The 21571-nt window shown below is 41.6% G+C and overlaps 1 long non-coding RNA gene across 1 annotated transcript; it reads left to right on the top strand.

Moving 5' to 3' along the window:
* Positions 1-10783: 10783 nt before the first annotated feature.
* On the top strand, positions 10784-12221 carry LOC135297660 (uncharacterized). The gene is made up of 2 exons (XR_010359586.1): positions 10784-10923; positions 11969-12221. It is a non-coding gene; the product is annotated as an uncharacterized LOC135297660 (long non-coding RNA).
* Positions 12222-21571: the final 9350 nt, after the last annotated feature.

Here is a 21571-nt window from a genome sequence, read left to right as displayed (position 1 = left end):
GAAGGTGTTGAAGTGGTGGATTTGTGCCTGGGAAAGTCTTCTGTGGAGCTGATTACATTGGATGTCAATCTATGTCTACAGAAACAGAGGCCCTATTACCAGTTTCCCTAATCAGCTTCTCAGAGAGAGTCTCCAACTGAAATTGGGTTACCTTTTAGGATTTGCATGTGAATCTCCTCAGAGGGTTATGTGCATGCTTTAAATTGGCTCTGATTCCTCTCCCTAGCCCCCTCACACAGCAGCTTCTGAAGGGGTCATTATGACCTTGGTTTATTTGTAATGTAAAAACTGTGCTTTAGGATTTTAATTAGTATTGGGGTTGGCCTTTTTTTTTTTTTTTTAACTGAAGTAAAAGTGTCCAGAGACATTTAAATACCCTAATTTCTCACTCCACTAAAATTATTAGGAACTCCTTAAAGTAAATGTCAAATCACTATTAATTGTTTCGGAATTCACTGATAAAATATTTATCATAATGAATTCCTTCAGGAAAAAAAAATAAAAAAAAGAAAACCAAAAAGATTGCTGATGAAAATACAGATGGTGGAGGAGGTACTTGGGGAGGTTGCTCCATCTGGTGGCAGCTCAGGGCTCATGGTTTGGGGGGGGCTTTGCATTGCACAGGTGAAATTTCCCTCCGGTTTAACCCTGTTCAGCATCATCCACTCCTTGGTAGAAGAGCAAGTCCATGCATTTGGTTGATGTTGGAAAACGTGGTTGCATTTGCAACTAGACACACCTCGCCTATTAAAAATAGTCACCAAGATCTTCCTGGTTTTCCCCAGGAAAAAACTGAACAAGCTTTTATAAATAATTTTCAGTGCAAGTCTGGGTGGCAGTGCTGACACCAGCTGTTGCACAGGCCAGGGAGCCTCTTTGGCCTTTGCCCTGTTTGTGCAAGTCCTACTTATTTCACACCCGTTTCCAGGTACCTGCCTGGTAGAAGTGTCCTTCTGGATGGGAAATTTTAGCCTAAATTATAAGACTTTAATATATTTTTAAACTATATCGCAGCAGCAAGTCAGAAAATTGTTCTGAAATAAAAGCAGAAACAGAGGAGAGATCAAATCACAAGACAGTTGAAAGAAGCAGCAGAGACCCACAAATCCAGAAGTACACAAATGGGCATGTGAAATTAAAAATCCCTTCTCTGCCTGATGTGCCCTTCACAGCACTCCCACACCAGAGCAGGGTGTGTTTATCTTTTTCTGCAGAAGGGGGAAATGAGAGGCCAGGTGCTGAGGAGACACTGATTACCTCTTTCCCCCAGTCAAAGCAAATTTTATGCAGTATATATTCTGTGTTTACTATAAAATATATATAGCAGATGATGGGTAGTTAATGTATTTTGGACCATATAGTGTATCTTGTTATATACTGTATGTGTACTACACCTAGTTTAATTAGATAAAATGTGTGCTCTACAGAGCATTCATTACATCAAACTTGGGTTTATATAATCCCTAAACACAGGTAAAAGCTGTAACATAAAGTCAATATTTGCATGCAAAGTATTTTGTATTACATAAATTAAACCATCCAGATATCATCTAACATGAAGATAATATATACCAGCAGTCTACTACAAATATTGTGGTTTAGACCACATATTACAGATAACATATAAACAATATAATATTTAATATTCAATATATATGTAGCTACATATACACTAGCACAATAATGGTATTTTATATAAGATAAATGTAACTTGGGATAAAACTGCACACAACAGAACACTCCATTTTATGTAGTATATAATCCCTATGCTATTCCATTGTATAATACTCCTTTATATATGTTATATTTGTGTCATACCATGTAGGAATTATATCATACTACATTGCTTCTCTAGTAAATGCCATTAGCAAGATACATTACATAATGAAAAATAATAAATCTTCTTATCATAATGAACTATAATGAATCTTACACTGCACATAGTAAATACAACACATTATATGTTTATATTTCTTGATATGTGATACAGTATTTAGATAAGTTTTACTGTAGACTGTATTTTATATCTTGTATGCATCTATTGCACATATATTATGTCATTGTAGATTTTTTTTTGGCAGTATATCCACTTAATAAAATGGAACAAAATTCTATATAAAATGTCTTATGTAGAATCTATCACTTCCCAAAGACAACTCCCAGGATAGCAATCCCCATGTATGACACAGAATATGTAATCATGTACACTAGATTTTATTGAGAAACTTTATATCAGAACAATATTATGAAATGAGAGCAGGAGTCAGAGAAGAGGACTCTGTGGTGGAGTTGATTTCTATCAGGAGCTAAAAACAGAAACAAAAGTTTTAAAAACCATGTTAACAAAAAGCACTTCTAAGTGTTATTTTGTTGCTGTTTCCAGTCAAGCCTAGCACATACTGTAAAAGAGGAAAAAGTGGAAATTAATTTCAGAAAAAAAATAAAGGCTGTGGTCCCCTGTAGCCTTCAGTGGAAGGCTGACAAAACTTGTGACACAGAGAAAACTTTCTGACAGGCCTTCACTCTTGTTTCTTTCCCTGACACAAAGGGGGCCCTGGATCATGTTTTGGTTTGGTTTTTTCTGCTTGACTATATCAACAAAGTGGAGCAAACTAAAATTCTTTGGCCCAGTGAGCACCATTAATCCTATCTCACAGCTGAGGGCTCTGAAAGAACAGCCATTGTCCAAAGCTCAGGCCAACATTCCAGCAGGGTGCTGGAGAATTGGAGGGGGAGGGAGATGGGGATATTTGTGGATATACTGCCAAATCCCAAGCACCCACGTGCTTGGGAATGGGAGGCAATGGTAGACAGGCAATGGTAGACAGTGGCAGGCAGAGACTTTGATCCAGATGTGGAGAGCATGTGGCAGCTCCAGCAGTGTGACCCCAAAGAGGGGGAAAAAACAGCAACACTTTTATTTAGCCAAAAAGAGAAAAGAGAGATGGAGCTGTAAGCAATGAAAATGCCTCCTGCTGTTTTAGCCTTGCTGTGGGTGGAGAGAAGAGGACTGATATAAAGCATTGCCTCCTTTGCTTCAGCAGAGTTACCCAATTCATGAGCCATTTTTATTTCTGATGGGGACAACCTGCTAGACCTTCCCTGCAATGACTGGCCTTGTATGTCAAACAAGGGAGACAGCATGACTGAAACTGCTTCTGCTAAACTCTGACTGCATTGCTGAACCCTGAGGAAAAGGAGACTTAAAGACAGGATATGCTTTTGGGCTTGGTGCCTTCCCAAAAGTGGCTAAAAGAATAATAGTGCCTAAGAAAGCAGATGCAGTTAGGAGGGGCTGTGGACAGCAAATGTCTGTTTTGGTCCAGGACTCCTACATAGCACACACTTCTCCTAAACCCCCTATTCCCAGGGAGCTGCTTGGAAGAGATGATGTCCCAAAGACATCTGCAAATCCTGGGCTGCCTCTGTGATGCTGGGTTGCCACAATCCTCTGATCCTCATCACCAGCCTGAGCCTCTGGTGGTCAGCATCTTGTTCAAGCCAATATGAAAAGAAAAGCCTACCTTGCAGACACTCAGTCAACACAACCCAACACTCACTGTCTCCAGTCAGCTGAAACTAAAACCAAGCTTAAACAAACCACTTGTTTCAGTTTAGGTGCAGCACCTCATACCAAAATAATACCCAACTGTATTATTTTATTTACTCGTTCTGCCTTTACAACACATCTGTAACCTAGGGCATGAAAAATCCAGGAAACTCAAAAGGGGTCAGGAGCAACCCTTGGTCCTGTAGTGTCAGTCACTGAACTAACCACCCAAAGACACCCTTGCTAACAGGCCAAGCACAAGCTGGACGTGTCCCTGGCAGCTGTAGAAAGGAATATCTTCATGCAAGGTGTAGAAAGCAAGGAGATGCAGGGATTTGCAGCCTAATATTAAACAAGGGAGGACAGAGCAGGGGAAGCAGCCTACACAGCACAGGACACCAGTGAGCACCAGTTCTAGTGACCCAGGCCATCATCACTCCCTCAGCCTTCACAAGAGCCTCAACACAGCAGAGCTAAGAGGAGAGAAGCAAAAAGAGCATTCCAAAACCTGGATAAATTTACATCATTGCATGCATCAACTCTGGGCCTGTTAAGGGAGGAGACTGAGATGCCTGCATCCAGCAGAGGCAAGTGATGGGAAGGAGGAACACAAGGGAGACAAGGGCAGGATCTCAGAAAGCCAGGAGATGTTTCTTCTCTCCCACACTTCTGACAGAGAAGTAGCCAAACAAGCCTGTAGTGTATGACTGTATCCTGTTATACACCTTACCTCCACATAAATAACCAAAATTTGAAGGCATTTATCCTGAATCTTGTTAAATAGTTTTCTTCACTGCTTCTGCAGACCAGTCAGTGCCACAAGCCAATTGCCTGTCCAGAGGATGCATTTTTTGGTTGTTGTTGCGTTTAGTACCTTCCCATTTGTTGGACATCTGCACCTTGGGCCACATTCATCACTGTTGCTAAGGGAGCATGATTTAAAGATATCTTGTTTATCCTTTGGGTAAGGCATCTTATGGGCTGCAAGCACGAGAAGAGAAGGACAAACAAATACAAGTGATAGAAACAAAGAGAGTGGCTGAATATTACAGTAAACCTTTGGATTTAGCACAGATTATGCTGGGTACAAAATGGAGTTGTTGTCTATCAAAGAGATCTACCAAATGTCCTTGGCTCAAAAAAAAAAAAAAAAGGCCAGAATAAATGAAAAAAAATAGTTAACAAGAAAAGTGAAATTGGTACTTAGTCTCCTTTTCCCCCATGCATTCTCCTCTGGTCACTGCTGCTGCCCATCATCAAGGAGCAGGGCACACACCAGGAGGAAGCACTCAGGTCCTGGTTTACTGCATTCCCTACAGGTGAAGGTCACACCCTGCAATTCTCTTGGGTAAACTGCCCTGGGCAGTGGGCAGGCACTTCTGCAAGATGTTTAATGCCAGTCACCAGGCCGCTGCAGTCAATTGCTCACTCCCCCCCAGCAGGATGGGGAGAAAATAGGAAGGGTAAAAGTCAGAAAACTGTGGATTGAGATAAGAACACTGTAATAAGGGAAGCAAAAACCATGCACAGAAGCAAAAGAAAGTAAGGAACTCATTCACCACTTCCCATGAGCAGGCAGGTGGTCAGCAATCGCCAGAAAAAAAGGATTCATTACATATAATAACACTTAAGAAGACCAATATCATAACTCCAAGCTCTCCCCTTTTTCAGCCCATTTTATATGCTGAGCATGATGACATACAGAATATGCCCTGAATATGTTGTGGTCAGCTCTCCCATCTCTGTCTTCTCTCAGCTCCTGAGTCTTGCGAAGCCTTTTCCCTGAGTAGGAAAGGGAAAAGAGATACTAAAATAATTATGGCTCTCTTTGAGTGGCTGAACATAAAGGGAGATTTTAAAAGAAAGGCATATTGAAAAAAGCCCTCTGGAATCTGATCTCTGTTAGAGTCCTTCTGCTGCTTACTTAACCCACCCTGTAATGAGCAGGGGAGCCATGGCTGCAGGGTGACAGGAAGGCATTTTCCTCCCAAGGACAGACATCACATTCTCACAGCATTCCTGACTGTCCCTCCTGCTCCTGCCTCCTTCTCCTACACTGTTTCCTCGCCTCACAATAAACACATCGCCTCCAGCCCAGAAGCATCCCCTCAATTAACACCAGCTTCCACCTGCAGTTAAACATCCTCAGCTTCCCCTCCAGGACCTGGGCTGCAGCAGCCAAGACAGGCATCATAAAAATCATCCTTTGAATCAGATTTTGCTAGCAAGGGGGGAGGACTTCAATTCAGAGACAGAACAACATATGGAGAACTTGGATGCTTTAGAAAGTGAACCTGAAGTTACTGCCTCAGATCAGCAAGAAACTCCTTATACCTGAGAACCAAAACAGCTGAGTCCCTCTTACTGCTGCTATTAGAGCAAAGTTTGTGTCACTTAGGAAAGCTCACAGCCCCTGTACACTCCTGGTTTGTGTGTGTGTCTGAGTATTTCATATATTCTAGAGAGAATACTTGACCTTGAAGGATAAGGCTGTGCAAGGAGTGGTACAAACAAGTTTCATGTCCCTGCATACTCATGCTAACACTTGGGAGAAAGGCAAGAATTAGTGGTTTATTTATTGCCTGGCTTTTTGCACCTTTTTAATTTATTTATTTAATCTCATGATTTTCAGTTAAGCTTTTCATTTTTTCCAGGAACACAGAGGGACCTGAATGGGATTAAAAAGGGATGTGTCACATAGCAAATATGTCTTGGGCTAGTTCTCTCCCTGCAATTCTCTATGGCACCACAGAATCACCAGCAAGAGCTACATGACTTTGCAAGACATCCTTCAACCTCATTACACTGGACACCTGACTGCATTTTATCCAATTTTCCCAAAGCCTAAATTTATTTATTATTAAAATTATCAACACACAGAGAGCTCCTTTTGCTCTTGGGTCTGAGTTGCACAAAGGTGAGATGAGTGGCACTGTGAAAAACATGTCTCTTTGAAAAAGAAGTTAAAAAATCCCACTCCAGCCATGAAGAGGAGAATTTGGCATCACATGATGAAGCCATGCATAGAGTTAGTTTTTACCCTGGTCCCTTCATTGTGCCTTGCCACTTCTTTTCCTCTGGGACAGGTTGGGGAAAAATTGGATGGCTGATTTCATTAGCATCAAACTTCATTACTGAAAAGCAAGAGATAGGAAGGGTAGAATAATTATTTTGATTTGTCTAGTAATTTATCAAACAACTTGCTCCTCAACACGCATTGGTCCCTCACTACCTACCTCTCTTTGCAGGGGTAGCCATGCAGAGGCTCATTCCTGACCTGTGAACCTGCATGTCTTCAGTTCAACACTCACCCCTTGCCCAGGCTCACCCTCTGCATCCACTATTTTATTTATTTTATTTTATTTTGCTCTGTTCTATTTTCTTTTATTTACATAGAATCACCTTAGCCAATTCTCTAGCTCCATGAAGTGATGAGGAATCCTCCTACCACAATACATTTTTTTGGCACAGAGCATGAAAAAGATGTAGAGGGGTCAGAGCAGCTCTGCTGGAGGGTCTGTACCATCACATGTCCCTGCATTCAGGAAATGGCCCCCAGAGAGTCACATCAATATCAAATTGACATTATACAGGAGAAACCATGCTGCATTTGGAGTCTGTTTCTCCCCTTGGCATGACATTAGATCTGCAGAGAGAAAAAATATGTTCTGCAGCTGATTTCTAAGAAGTTTTTACTCCAATATCTACAAAGATTGGACCTTTTCCTGTGGCATGTTGTCCAGGAAGAAGAGAAACTGCCCACACAACACCAGCAGAGAAACATGCCATGAGGCAGAAAATAAGGGAAGGCTAGTGGCACAAACAAATGTTAGCAATAAATATGGCCATGCTGCAGAGAGCACTCATTTGTGTATATTTAAGGGGGATCTAGGGAGACCTCGAGCTATTTGCAATGAAAACTGGAAACATACCTCAGAGAGTACACCAGCAATGCCATGGGTGTGACAGCACTTCACAGCACTGCAGCCAGGAGCTGTGTGCTCCACAGACTCCCATGCTGCATCCCTCCTGCCCTGTGCTGGATGGGCTTTTGCTGTGCTGGATGATTTATCTCCTTGCCTCGGGGTAATAGAACACATTTGTGTGCTTTGGTGTTTCTGGAAGGGAAAGGAAACATTTTCAACCTGGAGAAAGCCAGAGAATGTGCAGGCATTTACTGAGCTTACAAGGCCTGCACTACAGTGTACTGTGCCAGTGTTTATGTGTGAAATTAATTTACACAATAAAATTTGTTAAATTATGCCTCATAAGCTTGCAAAAACACATATTCACTAAAGCAAAGACCATACGCAAATGCAGAAATAAAGATACATATGCATAAACCAAAACAAATACCAGAAAATAAGGCAATAATTCTCTTCTTATGAAATTAGAGCATTGACATGATCATTTTCCTCATTTGAAACACTAAACAACCAAGTCACGGCTAATTAGCTACAATATTCATCAAATATGCCATATTGATTACAACGTGCTCCGAAACCAATCAGTCTTTCCATTTCAGATGTTGAGCCATAAGTGAAGCATCAAACATAGCCAATGTTTCCTGATTGCTATCAATAATTTCACACCCTGTTCAAACACCCAGAGACCAAAAAGATTTCAGAACCATCATCCTAGTCCTTTAACACCACATCTCTCTTCCCATTCTTCTCACTCTCCTTATTTTGGGGGATGTGCAGTGTATTGTTATTTTGGGGAATATGCAATGCATTCTATGCTGTATCAGCCAGAAATGGGGTGACAAAACCAAAGTATGACTGCTGGTCTCTGTGGATGCTTGACTGGCACTTAAATGCATTTTTAAATACTGGAAGGGGATCTGTAAGCAGTGGATCAGCTCTCAGAAAGGAATTTGCTTAGTTTTTATTCTGCTTTTAAAAAAAAATCAAATCAGTCCTTAATAAAGTGAATTTATATTTCAGTCAATTGGGCCTTATTTCCTGGAGAGCTTAAAACACACACTCATAAAAAGCAAGGTAAATAAGCCCAGGGTTTCCCATCTAACTGATTTCCCCCTTCCTCCCCAAAGCTCCATTATTTAAAATGTATCTACTGGTCATTAAGAACTGGCACACATGTGCCTTTCCCTTCTAGCTCAAGTTTAAATGGGCAGGTAGGTCACAGAGTGCTTTGGGCATAGGCTAGGGGAGGTCACACTGCATGTGATGAGAAAACACCTTTTACCCAGCATGGGGGTCAAAGAGGTCACAGTCCTCATAACATCTGAGTCTGTGGTCTGAAAGACAGAAACAGCAGCTATCACCTCTCAGGAGGCATTTGGTACCCGTGCTGCTGGAGAAAAAGTGCTTCCTTTCAAGCTGTCTCAGCACAGCAATCATCAGACAGGAAAGAAAACAAGTGAAACACTCTCTGTGTTGCCCTCATTTGGTGGGGAAGGTATTAACTCCTTGTTCTGAAAATGTGGGTAGGTAATAGCAAAGAAAACCCCAGCAAGAAATAATTTACCATTTGGAACCATTCAGAGAGTCACAGAATGGTTTGGGTTGGAAGGAATCTTAAAGTTTGTCCATTTCCAAGCCCCCTGCCACACCACCCACTAGAGGTGGAAACTCCCTGAGTGAACATGCTCAAAGCTCCCTCCAGTCAACATTTCCACAAATGTAGCATTTGCAAAATGACAGGCATTTTCTTCCAGATTTTGTTACGGAGTCAAGGTGTCTGAGGATATGCAATTCAGCCAAGAGATGACCAGCTTCAGGCACCTAAAATTCAGAGCAGAAATCTGTTGACACTGAAGGCAGAGCAATCCCAATATCAGATGTCTAGGGCTTGACATGTTGTAGGAGATCCCTGGATTTTTGGAGTCGTAGGATATGCAACCACTCTGTTCTTCATTTCTCAGGACCCTCTTGTATTTGACAGCTGCCAGTTTGCCTGGGTCCATCTTGACACTGCCTTCCTCTGCTCAGCTCTACAGCAGCCCTGGTAACACATTGCCTGGGTTCCAGTTTATTGTGTGCTTTAAGCTCAACTCCATCCCATCTCTTCCCACATTAAGATCCCCCAGTCTTTTCTCTGTCCCTTTATTCAGTATTCCTTATCGAGGCAATGGTATTAAAGTCAGGAGCTCATGAAGAAGCAACCAAACTAAAAGGCAGAGTACTTATTAAGTGAGCAGAAATTTAGCACAGTGGCTTTCTTCTAGAAAGCAGCAAAGATTTTTGAGCCCATTATTTAAGAAAATCTGTCTGCAGCTTTTAAGAATCAACATGTGAGAAGAGATGATGATGATTGCTTTTTAAAATCTATAATCCCCCACCAGTCATCTACCCGTAAAAAAGAACAAAATTTTCATTTTTATTGTTGCCCTTCCAGTTTCTTCAATGATAAAATACTTCTTTTCAGGTTTTTTTCTGGTGAAAGCCTTCATGAGCAAGAATTCCCTCATTAAGCTGATAAAACCATTTCACTTTACTGAACCATTTCAAATGTCCCTGCCCTGTTTCTGAGGTAGCTTTTATCTCTAGGTTGTGCCAAAGCATTTAATCTTGTAGGTAAAACCACCCAATTCATGAATAAGAAAATAAAAAATATTGAATAATAATAAAGCCAGAAAGAATTTGCAAGAATCTATGCCTGGTGGAGCTCGCCACAGTGCAACTCAACCTGACCATTGTGAGGCCTTTCTTTTCCTGCTCCCTACCACACTTGGGATTGGGGTGTCTTGGGGTCTTGGGGTGATTTTATGATGATACTCTGTCACTATGACCTAGAGATAGAACAGTCTTAGGATTTTTTTTCCCATGGGAACAAGCTGTTTTCCACTGCTACAGGATTCCATTCTCAGGAAGAGCTGGCATGTTTTCTCGTGGGCATGTCCGATCAAGTCCCAGTCCAGCCTGTGAGGCCTTACAGGCCTCTGTTCAGCCACCACAATATTACTCTGCAATACTCCATTCCCTAACAGAGTATTATAGAGTATTATAGGGTATTATGAAGTATCATCTGCTTTATGGCTGCTGTAGCTTTACCCGGTGTGGGCTTTGTTCAAAGACTCTGTGGAGCGCGCTGGGTGCAGCGCTGACTGGACGATAGATTGTTGCTTTGCTAGATTTGTTTCTTCCTATCTTAACTAAGAAGTTTCCTTCTTTCCTTTCCCTGGCTTGGAAGCTTCTAACAATCCTTTGGGTGGCTCCTGTTTTGTTTTCTCTTCAACTGTTTGGCTTGGTTTCAGTCCGAAGTCGGGCAGTCGCCGAGGCGGGACCTGCAGGGGGAATGGCCTGAGCCAGCCTGAGACCTTGGGAAAAGCTGAACCAACAGAGAAAGGACACCAAAATCCACCAGCTTCAGCTGGTGTGAGGAGGAGACCAACGTCAGAAATTCAACAGGTTCCCATCTGTTTTGCCTGAGCTGCTGCATGAACTCCTTTTTCCATTCCCCTGAGACAGAGGGAAGGCCGCCATTCGGCCTTCCCCACCACGCAGCAGCCAGTGTGTTTTTCTTCCCTGGGCATTTTTAGTTTTTTGTTCTGCTGTGGGTGGGGGCAGCAGGGGGTAAGGTTCTGAAGGTTCGATATCGAGCATTTATTCAGTCTTTTTTCCTATGCTGTGCAGGCACCTTGTTTGTTAATAAACAGTTGGGGTTTTTTTCACTTCCACCCACTGGTATTCATTTCTTTCATTGGCAGAAAAAGGAGATCATTAAATCCCTTCTCTTTGGAGAAAACACTCATTCCAGAGCATTTTTCTCCTAAAAGTTTTTGTCTCTAAACTGAGACACATGCCGTGTGCTCTGGCTATCTTGTATTTGCTCTCCATCTTTGACCTTTCAATATCTTGTGGATATGTCAAAGTAGATTTTTCCCAGAGAACTACTGAGAAAGGAATTGGCTTGCACAGCCCACTCCAGCATTTCTGAGCCAGGACTGAGGTAGCCTTATTGGCCTCCACAGGGTGATAACACATTAAAAAGCCCCTTTTGCTGTCTCATTTATTACCCACAATGGCATTGCATGGAAATATTAGAAGATCCAGTATCCACAGAGATAGGCTAATTTTAATGATTAACTGAGGAACTATTAAATTTTACTTCACTGCTCCACTGTCATTATGGAATTAGTATTAACAGCCATGTACTTACTGCAAGATAAGTAATGAGACTTGCTGGAAATGACAATGCCAAGGATCTGGATCTCTATAATTATAAACTCAGTACATATAATTTAGAAAGAAAAAAAAAATTTAAAAATCTCTCATGAGCTTCAGTTAGTTGCCAAATTATGCTTGGGTCCCTGGAATGTGAAGCCAAATAATTTTATTTTTCCTCCCTCTCGTCTTCTCTCTGAGTCTCTTGCTCTCTGTGGTTGCTTTTAATTAAGCCCGGATGAAATTATCAGACAGAAAAATCAACATTTTTAAAAATGTCTCATTGCAGGATGATGGCAGGACAGCTTCTTGAAAACTCCAGCAGTATTTCATTCCAATGGCCATAAAGAATGCAGTAACATCAAGCCTCCTGGATAACCTGTCATGGCTGCTTGGGAAAACAGAGGACCAGAAGAGCGTAAATCCAAGACTTGTGGAGTTGCCCTTTCCCCCATCTATGCTGTACATTGGCATGGTAAAATTTACCACTCCTTGCTTTGCTGGCAATTCCCTCCACGTGAAACTCATCCCCCTTTGGTCTCCACCAGCACCATACTGTGTGCCATTTTTCTTTGGCCTTTGACTTCATCTCTACCTCCTTTCTGGCTCTTTTCAACACCTTTCTGACTGTATCCTTTGTCCAGAGCATCTCAATCCTCCAGTGAGTAGTCTGGTGCTCTTGGAAGATCTAAGCTCCCCCTCATCACTTGTTTTGGCTGTTTTCACTTTTCTGTCATGAGTACCTGATCCACCCACTGGAGTTTTCTATTCTCTGACAGCCATTTATGCCTCATCATCTCCTCCACAACTGCATTTTTCACTTTGTCCTCTTTTGTTGATCTTCCCAATCCTTCTAAAACATTTGTTTTCACATGTATTTCAACCCTCTCCTTTTCTTTTCTTGGGCTAATGTCTCGTGCCCTTAAACCATCTTCAGGGCAATGCTCACTTTTAAATGATAAATCTTCCTCTCATCCTGAAGACACCCCTGCCCCTTCAAGCTCTCACACATTCAGTACATGAACAACAGACTCTCTGGGCAGATTAATCAAGTAGGATTTTTTTTCCATGATGAGTCCTGGTCCTCTTCTGCCAAAACAAAGAATATCCTGTGGATGGCAGAGGGTCTAAAATGGAGGCTCTTACAGTACAAAGAGACGTCTTGGCTTTGATCTTTCTTCTCCAATCTTTTTCTCCCCAGGGATGATGGATGAACATAGCCCTCATTCTTACCATTATTTCATAATACCCATATGGGATTGATGTGTCACCTTCTGTTCAAAATTGAATTTTATCTCCTGCATGTTCTCTGTAATCTTCCAGACAGGAGTTATTTACCACTGACCTTGAATAGCATCTCTTGCCCTCAAAAAAGTCTGCCGCACCCACCTGCAAATTTACTTTAATTTCTTTTTGTTTCATTAGCCCAATCACAGTGCAAACAGCTGCTCTGTATTACACAAAATACAGAAATGTTTTTTATTTTAAACACTCCTCTTCTTCACAAGATACAGCTATCACAAGATACACTGTTTGGCTACCTGTAGGGAATGTCTTTGTGATGCTCTCTTTTTCCTAACTTCCCTCTCTAACCTTTACAACAACTACATTTGATACTGTTTTAAGTTGGGGGTTTTTTAAAGTGAAGATATGGGAGAGTATCTTCACTCTAAAATTATCATCAAATACTCCTCTTCCATGGTTCCTCTTCATAGACACATGTCTACTGAGCTGACAGTGTGTGTAGCACACCCTAGAAAAGTTGTCCTGAGCTGTCCCAGAGATTCCAGGAGATGCCACTAATGAATGTGTTAAAGCTGATTCTAGAGATGCCCTTCAGTGCCCACACTGGCAAATTGTTGTCAGGAAATCCGGGGATCTGGCAGCAAATAACTGCTCCAATTGTGTTATTGTTGACAGTATTTCTGTAAAATCTGCATCAAAACAGAGGGAGAAGTGCAGGTGGCAGTGCAGTTCAATTACTGTGGATTTATCTCTGGAGAAAGAAGGGATTAACATGATTTTCTTAGATGACTCTGACTTGTACCTCCTCCCAGACAAAGTTATGACTTTTTTCCCAAGATATACAACTTTGGGATTTAAAAGAGTAAATTGGCAGTGGTATTGTAATGACAACACAAAGCAGCACAAGGACAGAAAAGGCTGCTGGGATTCATGAATTTGGCCCTCACAGTGGGAATACAAATATATCTGTGAATTAAATAAGATATTCACTAATTTTATGGAGTAATTAAGAAAAGAAAAAGAAAAGAGCAGGCTAAAGATTCCTTGTGGCCACAAAAATCTGTCCTTATTCAATAGGGTGTTGATTTTATTTTTGAAATTCACCCTGTGGTGCCAGAGAGCCCACCTCTGTATCCTAATTACAGATGTGTCTGTGCTGCTAATGGATGGTGTTTCAAGGTATCCCCTACATATTTAATTTATATACATATACAATTAATATATAATTTATAATTAATTTATATACATACATAAATTGCTGTAAGTCAGCACCCTTGAATACCTTTCAATATTTGAAGTCAATTTGTGGGACACTTGTGGTCCTGTTCCTCACCTGCCTGTCCTTTCTCCTCTTGTACCTCCTCTCCTGACTCCTGTTGGAGGCATCTTATCTCTGGCATCCCAATTAGGGTTTTTTTTAATCAACTGCTGTGAATCTGTAATCAAAACAAACCTTGAAATATTTTGAGCAGACTGATGATGGTACAACTGGTGGTGGATTTTGCTGCTGTGGCAAATAAGGGAGATTTTCCTATGAGGCTTTCACCTATCCTCTGCTCCCTCTTGCTCACTTCTTCTGGCTGCTGGACTCCAAAAATACTTTCTCAAAGCAAAGTGATGATGTAACATTAAAAATAGGAGTAAAATTATTAACAATAACTTCAGATAAGCAGAGAACAAGATAAGAACCAACTGTATAGCTGTGAGGCCTTTTTAAGGCAGAAAATTCAGAGGGTGAATGCCAAAAATAAAAATATAGCGAACAAGCTTAGTTAACTGTGCTGCCTAAATGAACATTATATGGACAAATATTCTGTACACATGCACCATTCAGCAGCATGTTTAATTTGTTAAGCACAAATGGATTCAAAAAGTGAGCCTCTTTATCTTCATTAAAACTGATGAGAATGAATTGCAAGATGTGGCATTATTATTCTGGCATGATTCACTTCATGTGGAAACCCCTGAAGCATTAAGGAGCATAAATAGGCTGCAGCATGGCCACGTTAGGCTTTGCCATCCCCACCTTGACAAATCTCAGCCTTTTTTCTCCTGCACTGCAGGATGCCTTAAAATAATGGCAGTCCAACAGCAGCAACAAATGAAAACAGGCAGAAAGCTCTCTCACCTAAGAAGATATTAGAGGAATATGCCTTTTATTTTCAAAAAAGACTGCCACATACCCAGTAAGCAGATGCCCACACAGCTCTTCAGCCTTTGCAAAATATGACTTCACGTTCCTCGTTTTATGGCAAAATAGGTCATTAATTTTGAAGCTGCTCTTTCTAGGCTTACAAGTATTTTAATTAACTTTTTTCTTCATTATAAAGAGGCAGAGCTGTGTCACTTTTTGCTCTTAGGTTTTCTGTACTACATACCTTTCTTTTGGGCTCTCTCCCCCTTGTGCTGTCGTTGCTCACAGAGCTTTTCAAGGCTTCCTGAAAACAGCCATTACTTGAGCCATCAGTCTAAATTAAGGCAAAAAAGAAATTTAAGAGTGAGCAAAGCTTGTACACAGATTTCTCCAGCCAGCAGGTGCCTGTGGGCTGGGCAAAACACCCTTGAGTTTCATAGGCATAACCAAAAGACTTGCTCTGAATGTCAGTACCCCAACAGAGTCCTACAGAATGCTAATGGCTTGGTGACAGTGACAACATGGCTTTGGGAAAAGGCACATATGGGACTGTTCATGAATTTGCACTGTGTGGACAGAAGAGTAAAATGCTACAGCTGGCAGTAGAGACAGTTTTCAGCAAACCTTGCTTTCATGGTGGAACTTGTTGCCACAATGTTGGGCCCCCAGCTGGGTAATAATTAGCATTGACTTCATGATTCACAGAAGGCTGATCAATCTCTTCATTATATTATTCTATATATCATTATAAACAAACCCATTGCTTTTATAGACAGTTACAATACATCTGGACCTAATTGTTCCACCAATCCAAACACCATCATCATTGGCTAATTAAGAAACCACTCTTTGGTAAACCAATCTCCTTAGCACATTCCACATGTTCACAATAACAGGTGCAGCAAGCTAAAATAAGACTTGTTTCTCATTCTTTTCTCTGATCTTCTCACAGCCTTTTCCCCAGGACAATGCCTGGGAAAGCTGTTTCTCTCTGTGGCCAGAGAGCTGCTGCCACAGAACCTTTTGGTGTAACCCTATGTGGATGCCAAGGTCCTTAAACACAGGAGTCCAAGCAGTGGAGTGAGGCAGCAGGAGTTCACCACTGCCAGAACAGCCTTCCCTTACACATATGCAAACAAAGCAGTAAATTGCTTTTGCCCCTGGGACAGTCCCGTGGCCTGGTTCTGAAGAACCTCAGAAGATTTTGGCCCAATATCTCATTTGGACAATCCCCATTCCACTATTACTTTGTGATGAAGCTGCTCCCATCTCTGGTTTTCTGGAGATGAGTTAGAGTTCACAAAGAAAAGCTTCAGAAATGAGAAGTCCTAAATGCACATGCAGAGTAGATTAGACCTTCCATATTACAGTTCCATTACAGCAAATCCATAGCCTTTCATGGACACAAGCAGAGTGATTGCCATTTAAGAATCAGACTTCTTCTTGTGGCCAAAAATATGTCTTCCCCCCAACTCTCAATTAGATCACAATCACAGCATTTCAAATCAACAGCTAATCAACACCTCTATGTACTTTCTAGCCAGGGATGGAACCTGAGTTTCTTTCATTCATTTTCATTCATTCATTCATTCATTCATTCATTCATTCATTCATTCATTCATTCCTTAATCACCTCCTTTTTTTTAGACCTATTGCTTTAAATCCTTGGGGCAGGAGCAGAGGCCTGTGTGGAGTTTTGAAGATGATCCCTACTAACTATTTCCCAGAAGTGGCACTGCTTGTGACCCAGCAACACTGCTCTCAGTTTCCTTTCTGCAGTTCAACAGCTGGTCCCCCTGTTGTGGGTTAGGTTTCTCAGTGATTTTTTTTCCCATTTGTCACCTCAAAAGACACTGGGAGGAGCAGATGATGCTTCAGGGATGGATCCTAGATAATTGAGTTAACAAAAGAGTAGCTGATGGCTCTGGCATGCCACCAGGATGGTCTGTAGGAGGGGAGGGGAAGTTAGTGGCAGTTTTCAGCTGTGGGCATGCAGTCTGTCCATGCTGGGAGCGGGGACAGTTGTCTCACAGTTTTGTCCTGGACTTTCTTGCCAGTGACCACCTCTTACAAGACAGATAGAAATCCCAACCACCCCCTGTTGACTGAGACTTTGGCCACTCCTACCTGAGTTTCAGGGCAATTTCCCCCCTTCATCTGGTCCAAGGCCACCAATGCCCCTCATGATTTCCTGCTGCTGCCTCGTGTGGTCACAGCTGCACCCAAGGGGAAACAGTGCTCAGTGTTCAGGAAGTGTGAAAAATGCAAATTTTATGATTGGCTTTTCACAAATATTAAAATGAATATTATATGTGTTATGTTAGAAAGTCGTACTGTGTTAATTTTCTTGAGTAGTGTGTTAAATATAGTTTTAGGTTATAACATAATGTTAGAACAGAAACTATGCTATGTAAGATATTTTTAAAGAGAGGAATGAGGTTCTCGCACTGAGATAGCAACCACAGAACACCTAAATCTTTCAGAGAAAAATAATTTTTTGCTCCCTTATCAGAAGAAACTAACTTCTTCCCACCTCGCTCAGCTGAAGACACTGTCAGGATTCAGAGGAAGAAGTTGACACTGACCAGACAGAATCCTTTGTTTGAATGGAATTTATGCATCATGTATGAGGTGTATGAATATCCAACAGGCTGTTGCTTTTAAGGGTTAATCCTCTGTTAACATGTGTCCTTTTTTGGGCTTATTTTGCCCAGAAAGAGGTACTCAAACTGTCTGTAGCTCTTTGTTTTTATTGTCTCATACTGTCCTAAATCCTAACTGTCCAAATTTTTATTACTCTAATTATATTACTATTTTGATAACCATTTTATTACTATTAAACTTTTAAAATTTTAAAAACAAGTGATTGGCGTTTTTTACAGGAAGCATCTGTTATTGTGGTGCTGTTTGTTCTGTTGTGTTTTATATATATATTTTTATGGTAAAGAACTGTTATTCCTTTTTCCAACATTTTTGCTTGGAAGCCATGTGCTTTTCAAAGTTATAGTGATTTGGAGGAAGGGAAATTTCCATTCCAGGATGGTTCCCTCCTTTCTTAGGAGACATTTGTCTTTTAAACCAAGACACCCTCCCATCTGTGATTTGGGCCTAGAGAGGGTAGGTTCGTCTGGTCCAGCCTTCATCAAAGATTAAATTCAAGACCCTTAACTCAAGTGCCTCTGAGGTTCTGGTTCAGTTTGCTGTTGAGAAGTCAGGTGTCCCCAACAGATCCTCGTATCAGGTCTTGACTGGCTCCGTCATTCATTTCTTTTTCCTTCTCCCTCAATTTTGCTAAATTCCAAACAGTCACCCCTTATCCTTGTGCGTCCTGCTGATGCACACTGTGACCTCTCTTTAATGTACTGTCCAGGAGGGAATCAATCCCAGCATATTGGTTATTAGATTTTGAGGAACCAAATGCTTTTTCTGGCGTTTTAATCACAGAAGGAGACAGCTCTGTTCTTTTTCAGTGGAACTTATAAATATGGAAATAAGGAAAACTTCAGAAACAAAAGGCAGGGAGGAGTGAACAGGCTGGCTCTGACCTTTGGGGTGGGCGCTCGCTTGCTCACTAGCTTTGCTGGCATCAAATCTGTAAATAGATGTATATGTCCAGAGCAAGGCTTTTCCTTTGTGTGTTTGCTTTCTAAAAACATCGGTAGACAAGCCAGATTATCCCTTGGGTGTCTGGCCACATCACAGCTTCTTAGGAAGAGATTTGCCTATTAAAATGTCTTCTCTCTGCTGGAAAACTTGTAGCTTCTCCCTCGGCACCTCTGGGTGCAGCCCTTGGGCACCAAGGAACAGATGAAGGTTTTGTGTTGCCATGTCTGTCCACAGAGGGATAGGGAGTGAATGATGGGACAGGGGGAGCACAGAAACCCCGGATTCCCTCAGGAAAAAGAGCAGGCAGGCACCCAGTTTAATTTAGAGAAATTAATACTTGGCTCGCCAAAAGACCTCAAGGCATCACTGAATACTTTCAGGGAGAAACCCATGCTGGGGAGCTTTAATTAAACTAAACAGCTGGCAAAAAAAAAGGGTAGTAAAAAAATGGATTAAAAATGTGCACTGTCAACAATATATTAATATAAATATTAATAATTAATATAAACCTGAAATCTCATCAGGGATTAAATCCTTCCCAGCTGTTGCAGAATGCCCAGCTCCTCATCCTCCCTATCAGCTGATTTAGGATTAAAAGATCTCACCCTGAAGGATGGGGAAGCAGCGTGCCAGAAGGGATTCATGCTCTCGTTGGAAGAGGGAGAAATTTCACAGCTAGGAAGCTGGCTTTCCTCTCACTGCACCAGTGCTGGCTGCTGGCCAGGTCTTCTGGTGCTGCCTCGCCTTGGCTGGGAGCAAGGTGCCAGAATCACTCCATCCTGTATTCTGGAGAGTACAGGAATGGATTTTTTCTTAAACTGTCTCCTTTCAGACAGCAGAGCTCGACTCTGTCCAGATTGCATAATTTTCCCCCAGGCTTCTCTGGACAGCGTTGTGATAATTTGCTTGGCACAAGGATTTTGCTGCCCTTTCCCTGCTGACTGTCTGAAGTTGGACCCTCTTGCTCTGCTCTTGTTTGGAACTCCAGTCTGAAAAATGTTGGCACTGGATTTGCTGTTAATTTCATTATTTTTTTATGGTCAGCACTGAATAAATTCTTTTTTATCTGTAAAGTAAGCATGGGGGAACCTGAAAGTTCTTTAAAATAAAGTCTCGTATCATAAAATAAGCGGAACATTCAAATCTGAGTATGCTTTATTTCACAATATCTATCATTGCAGCAAACTCTGTGCTTTACACTACAACACACTGCAGCTCCTAAGTGAACCTGAGGATTTCATGATTCCTCATAGAGGGGTTTGTCACATGACTGAGACAAGCCTCAAAAATCAATGGGTGGATCAATGCAAGCGAATACTTTACCTGTGCAAAAGGCACAAAGCATCATCCACCCCATCTCACGGTGCCTGGCTGCTGGGCAAGGTTATCTAGGATGCTGGCAGAAGTGCATGGAATAAGGATTTTCAGAGGAGAAGGTTCAAGATTAATTTCAGAGTTGGTTTGCTGATCTTCATGGTTACAGGGGCATGAGTTCAGACACGGCTGGTTCAGAGGAACCTTTCTGGGGCTGAAAACCAATAAGCAGATGACAAATCACTGGCAGCAGTGTTTGCTGGCCCACAAGAACACTCCTGCAAGGGAGGCCAAGCATGAATTCACTTCCTCTGTTATGCAGATCCTTGCCAGCTCTGAAGACCAGGAGCCCAGAGGATGCAGCTCACAGCCCCTGGTGCTGGGCATTACAACGTGCTTGGTGACAGTCCTTGAGGCAGCACGAGAACCTGTGATGTGCTGCACATCAGAAGCCACTGTGGGGTGAGGTTTCTTCCCCCACCACGGGGAATTGTGACAATGCATGCCAGAAGCCTCCCTGGCCGTGATGGGGCATGTTGGAGCCAAAGGGACTGTGCCAGACACCTGCTCCTCAGCCACTCACCTCCGTGAATTCTGTGCTCTGCATATTGCCAATCCACGAGAACTTTTAAATGATCATTGTTTGAGGGAGGGATAATTACCATCTCTTAGTTTGCCCACTGACATCAATGCTATCACTACCTTTTCTGAGGAATTATCACACTGTGACACAATACCTCTGGCTTTTATTGATCCACCCCTTGAGGATTATGCAGAGCTGTTGACAGATAAGACTGAAAACATGAAGCAGCCACCTTGAAGTGCTGGTACCATACAAAGCTTTTGCTGAATACCAATCTGAACATTCAGACTGCTCCTCGCAGATAACCTAATATTTTTCTATGTTAACACTCCACAATGAAAGGAATCAATTATATCTACCTGTCCATATAGATTTGGTGCTGCGTTTTTGGAAGCTTAGTCTTGTTCCTTCATTACTGAGCAATCAATAAAACATTTCAGCAGGAGCATTTTATGATTACATAATGCAAAACCTCATATATATTTGGCTTCAGCTGATCCTCTGTGTTGTTCTGTGAAGGTTGGATTTATAAATATTTTTTCCCTATGACTATGAACTAATTATATAAAGCAGCCCTGACATAGAAATCCAGTCTGTTCTTTCACAAACAGAGCATTTTGTTTGCTGCTTATAAGGCAAAGCAAAACAAAAACAAAACAAAACAAAAAAAAAGAAAAAAAAAGAAAGATTAGCAACAACAAAAGAAAAGTCAGATGTAAATATTTCATATATTCATTTTTGTTGAATTAACTATTCTTCCCCTTTCAATAAGCTACAGAACAATTGCCACAGCAGCATTGGCAGCTCATTGAAGGAACTAGAATTGAAACACAGTGCTAGCTGTGCAGGGGGGGCTGCAGCAGTGTCATAGGTTAGTGTGGTTGGAGTCATGGTCCAGCAGCCTGTGAACACAAGCAGTCTCCACAAAAAAAAGGTATCAGTAAGATTTTACAGCAGTGGATGCTGCTCCTTGTCCTCCTATGTTTTCTTAACTTGATCTCCTTTTTCCT

This window comes from Passer domesticus, chromosome 3 (genome assembly GCF_036417665.1).
Source record: "Passer domesticus isolate bPasDom1 chromosome 3, bPasDom1.hap1, whole genome shotgun sequence".
Taxonomy (NCBI): domain Eukaryota; kingdom Metazoa; phylum Chordata; class Aves; order Passeriformes; family Passeridae; genus Passer; species Passer domesticus.
The sequence above is the reverse complement of the archived record's forward strand: the minus strand, read 5'-3'. Positions and strand labels throughout refer to the sequence as shown.